Raw genomic sequence first — 6104 nt, forward strand, 5'->3', positions numbered from 1 at the left:
ATTTTAGGTTAGACAACAAATGATCAAATTAGGGAATTAGGAACACAAGGTTATGACCACACACCATGGCTTAATCATACATTAGCTAGAATCAATCCGTTAATCTAATTGAACTTGGGAACTTATCTGCTTGAGTTAGTTATTTTCTTTCTTCCTTGTTTTATTTATTTCCCTTCTTTTTCATTTCTGTTTTGTGTAGGGAAAATGAATTGAATCATTCAATCACCAATCCTCGTGGGATCGACCTCGCACTTACATACGCTATACTACCGAACGGCTCGTGCACTTGCGAGTATCACAAGTTGAGGATGCAGCTGAATCCATTTTGGTGCAGTTGTATCTACACAACAGTGGCCACATATCAGCAGCTATAACTGCAGCATCTTCTAACACCTGGTTGTAGGAGTGTGCTTCAATATTTAATTGACACTGACTCCTAATGTTGTTTGCTTGCAATCGACGTCTAACCACCAGTCTCTGCATTTCTGGTGTATAAAACATCCTTCTATTTCCGGTATCTATGACTTCATTAACTACATCCACATAAGCTTGGTGGTGTAGACGGCTGTGGAATTCTTCTTCGTCTATTGGGATAAGGCCATCGGGTCCCATTTGGAACCCTCCCCACGTATCATTGCTATGATCGGGTTGCATCCTAAACATTAATTTAACAGGTCAGTTAAATAACAAAACAATGAAATCGTAAAACTAGCTCTGATACCAACTTGTCACGCCCCAACCCACGGATTTAAGTAATTTTGGGTTAAGACGTGATTCACACCTTAATTATAGAATTTTAATAAAAACTATAACTAAAATGTGAAGAAACATTTAAATAAATAAAGTAAATATTTCACATAGAATATTCGAAACAACAACATCTGAAAGCTTGAAATAGTTATATTATTTTACAAGCCAGAACTACTAAAGAGTTTACTAAAAGAGTAACTCATTATTTATCCTCAAGCTATGTACACAGTACACCCTTATAAATATGCCAAAATCATCACAAGCTTTAGATTTCAGGTTCAGTACCTGCAAAATCTATTAGGGGGTGAGCGAAACCACAGCTCAGTAGGGACATAAACCTTTTTACATGAAATTGATATAATTAAATTAAATGACGAACAATTACACCGCCAAATATCACATTATTAATAATAATGCATGAATGAGCTTCAATTCTAATCCCGTTAATTCATATAACTGGACAAGCAGACCTGCACGTCCCATACCATGCTTATACCACTTGGTCCCGGATGCCCATTTATATGAACTAACACCCATTTCAACTGTCCCATAATTCCCCCTTTTGTTAGTCATCTTGCCTAACTCCCTTTCGCCAGTCCCGAATCACCCAATAAAAACCATGTGCACTGTGGGATCCCTGAGACCTGGTACCTGCCAAGAGTTAGACTCAACTACACAAAAGACTATATCCATTACCCTCTTTTCCATTATTAATATCTCCAACCAACATCTCCAACTAATTTCCATGACATGATATAATTATGCATTTCACATATCCATATATCCAACAATGTAGCTATTCAGAATATCACCAATGTACCAACATTGTTCTACCAATCAAGAACACATAAATATTCCAAGAATAACATTCAATTATAACAAGAATATTAATCAAATAATCATACCACGCATAATATATTGCTCACGAAATTTAATTAAATCAATCTCTGCAAAAGGTCCCCAAGAAACCCCTACCTCGTTTCCAAGTTAAGAAAACACACAAGCTACGACCTCTAACTTCTCCTGAGAATTTGATCACCACTTGCTCTCTCTTCTTTTCTATCTCTCTTTCTCACTTTAATTTTTCTCTCTTCTCTTTTGCAATCGTCCTATGTTTTTTTAAAACCAAAGGCAATGATCTCTATTTATAGTAACCATTATGGCGGCATGCCAACAGATAACTTCAATGCTTGTAGATCACCTCCTTAAGTAACTTTTCCTTCACTCCAAATCAATAGAAAGATAGGAAGATAATAGAGTGAAGACACGTAGTGATGATTCAACTACCTAAATCATTGACACATAACTAGTTTGTAAGTGAATAAGCAAGTGAATCATCAAATGCATAATTGTTTGACACATTTTTGACTACGTGGAGTTTAAAGAGAATTCTCATGCATGAATGTTTAATGGCTATACATGAGATGCTATTAACTAATATTAATATTAAAGCCAATTTTGAGAAAATCACCAAAATCTTTAAAAATAATGAATTGGCACTTAGGTGACGCATTAAAATAAAACATAGTTTTTCATAAAATGACTATAACACTATATATATATATATATTTTAAATACAGGACTTCACACGTTATAAGCAATTAATCGAGAAAAATAAATATACATAACTCAATGGTTTCATAAAAATCCATCTCCTCAATGGTGGGCTCAACTTTTAAAGATATTGAAGTGGACTTCAACCAATTTTGTGTACAAATTAAAGCCTCAACCATAGCAGGACTCAATGAACTACGAAATGAATTAATTGTTCTCCCTCACGTGCTAAAAGTAGATTATGAGGCAATTGTAGAGACTGGAATTGCAAGCACATCTCTTGCAATGGCTGCTAAAGTTGGATGTTTAGAAGCATTCACACTCCACCAATTTAAAATATCAAACTGTTCAATATCTTGTTCTGCAGCATCCGACAAATATCTATCTATCTCATGAGATAGAACCGCTGCCTCTTTATCTTCTTGTCTCTTTTTCCACTTTTCCTTATAGCCTTTTTCATATCACCTCCAAAGCTTGAGGAGTTAGAACTATCAGTCACTATGCTGCTGCCAATACTTGAAGATGTAGTAGCTACTAAAAATTTGAGTTGGATTACTAATTAAACCTGCCTCGTACAGCCCATAAAGTTTAAACAAAAAGATCTCTCACACCAGCTGTCTTCTCGGCAACATAAGCATCATTTTTACACATACAAATCAGGAATATGCATTGATAAATTTTCCAATTTATACCTAGGATAAAAAAAACAACAGCTATCAACAAGAATTGGTTCACACTATCAAGTGATCCCTAATACTTGTCATATTTCAATTTCACATTTTGAGCCATGTTAGATAGAAGAGGATTGCCTACTACACTCAATTCTGCCAATTCACAATCAATTGCAAATAAGTCATGAAAAGTAGTATGAGTTGTGGCATGCAAAGTGGCACTACACCTCAAGGTGAAGTCATAAAAACTTTTTAAGAACTTGACAAAGACAACAACATTTGCCCAATCCTCCTCAACTGGTGGCGTATTCTCTCTACCAAAGTAGCTTTTAAAATGTCCATCCTCATCTTCCAACCTAGAAAAAGCCTTTTTAAATTTCAAAGCAGCTTCTAGCATCATATAGGTGGAATTCCACCTAGTTGGTACATCCAAGATAACTAAGCCTTTACAATCAATCTTATCTTTTTCAATGCAAGATTTAATAGTTTCTAATCTTTTGGGGGAAGATCTTACATACATGACAGCATCACAAACACTCTTAACAGAATTATGTAACTCTTTCAAACCATCAGTTACAATGAGATTTACAATATGAGCACAACATCTCATATGTAAGTGGACACCATCTAACAACAAACCTTCATTCAGCCAATCCTTCATCTTACTTTGCAAATAAGATACAACTTTATCATTTGCACATGCATTATCTAGGGTAATTGTCATTACCCTCTCTATACCCCAGTCAATCAAACACTTCTCAATAAGTCTGCCAATTGTCCTACCCTTGTGATTTTTTATATATTTTTGACAGAAGTCCATTTGTCAATAATAACGCAAACTTTATATGCAGCTAACTTTGCTTTCAGAAGTTGCTTTTCATCATAGTAAAGTGCAAGCAAATCTCTACTAGCAAGTGTTCTACGAGATGGCGGTATAAACCTAAGGCATGCAACACTACAAAAGTGATGAAACCCTTCTCCATCTATGAAACTAAATGGCAACTCATCAATAACAACCATCCTAAGACATGTTTTCCTAGATTCTTCTTTATTAAATCATGTTGCCCCAAGAGCGATAATACCTCCAGATTGGTCCTTGGCAAAAGTTAGGACCTTTTGGTTTGAACCAGGCACCCTATACGGGGTTTTTTTTTTTGTTGGCATAAATTAGTAATATGAGTTCTCAAATTTGATGTCCCATAAGTTGCAGGATCATATTTATAGTCAGCAGTTTTGCAATACTTGCATATAACCCTAATAGGTTCAGAAGGATTACCAGTTTGATATTGTTCAAAGTGATTCCACACCTCACTTGGTTTCCTAGTCGGTTTTCTCTTTTTTTGGGAAGGTAACGATGGAAGTTGATCAGATGCACCAGTATGAGCTTGAGAGGTCACAACTGCTAGTGCAGATTCAGTCATAAGTGATGGCTGATTAGAAGCAAAACCTTCTTCACCCCGTGATTTACCTCCATCTATATAATTAGACAAATTGCACATTAAATAAATTGCACCTTAATCAAACAAATTGCACCTTAATTAGACAAATTGCACCTTAATCAGACAAATTGCACCTCATAATGAACATTAAATAAATTAGAAGAACTCACCATCATTGGTACTGAGTTAGCTTCATCCATCATTGCTACTGAGTTAGCTTCATCCAATGTTGGCACTGAGAGGAGCACATTTGAATCAATGGAGGTTGAAGTGGGTTAGAATCAGATCTGTGAGCACGTTTGAATCAAAGGATAGAGGTGCGACATGGACGATGGAGGTGCGACGCCAACGAGGTTTCTGCGATGTGAGAATGGGTTTGATTGAAGTAGTGGAGGTTGTATTGGTTCAAATCAATGGTGGCTTCTCTAGGGTTCAAGTGGGTTGAGTGAGGCTCTGCGTGTTCAAGGAAGAAGAGCTGAGATGAGATGAGATGTGAGAGAGTTGGAGTCCGAAAGTAAGTGGTTTCGAGTCCATTTCAATGCGGCTGGGTGTACTTTAACACTTCTAATTAGCCACTCAGCCATTGACATATGTAAACTAATATGTATATAATTAATTAATATTTAAACGGTTTGGTTCGAATTAGCACAATTTTTCAAAGCATAAAACTGCAGCTAAACCAAACCATTCTGGTTTGGTCCGGATTTTAAAACTGTTGACTTTTTTAAAGTCAAAACCAAACCAAACTGGAAAATACAAATTGGTTTAGCCGGATTGATGCCTACCCCTAGTAGGAATGTTGTTGTTGAAACATTAAATTTTATATTGATGTTAATGTGATAATTATTATTTACTTAATATTAAATACTTTTTAATTAAACAAACTGACGAAATTGAGCCCTTGGACTGAATTTGTTAACTACTGTAAATACGATGACGAATCAAGAAATTGAAATCACAGTGACCAAATTTGATTTTGAGTCAAACTCCAGTGAAGTGACCAAAAATGTAATTAACCCTATCATTTAATAGGTGCCAAACTAACAAAGTTTACAAGATAAGCCCATCACAATTTCCTCTTAGCCATCGTGGTTGTTTATTCAGAGTGAGCAATAATTCTATTTTTCTTGAGTCTAACAAAATTTTCACTCTGAAATCTCTACAAATTGAATGAAAAATATCAATTGAGGAATCAAAATTGTTGAGGAGCCATAATCCCCAAATTCAAGCATAACATGGAATGGGAAGAGATGAAACGTGAGTAGAAAGAGATGTCACTCCACAAGAGAGGCACATGCTTACTCTAAGAGCAATTCCAGCGTGCCCGGGGCAAAAGGGGGGTTAGGCCCAAAACGGCCTTCCAGTGGACAAATGCTGCTTGGGTTGTGGGTGGGCTCCACAAGCCTGGGCTGGCCCTCAGGCAAAATCAGCCCTCAGTCTAGCTTGGGTTTGCTGACGTCAGCAACCAAAAAAATTTAAAAAAAAAAAACTAAAAATTTTAGAATTTTTTTAAGATAAATACTTAGTCATATTTTTCACTTCCAACATCAAAACTCTATACAAATTCCTCTCTTCATATCTTATGTTAATAGTGGTTGCCATGACAATGAGTGGAAATACACTTTGCTTTTTGCAAGGGCGGCCACTATTCACATGAATAGTAGCTGCCCTAATCCCCCCCTTGCCATGG

This window comes from Prunus avium, chromosome 2 (assembly GCF_965620075.1).
Source record: "Prunus avium chromosome 2, drPruAviu1.hap1.1, whole genome shotgun sequence".
Classification (NCBI taxonomy): Eukaryota; Viridiplantae; Streptophyta; class Magnoliopsida; order Rosales; family Rosaceae; genus Prunus; species Prunus avium.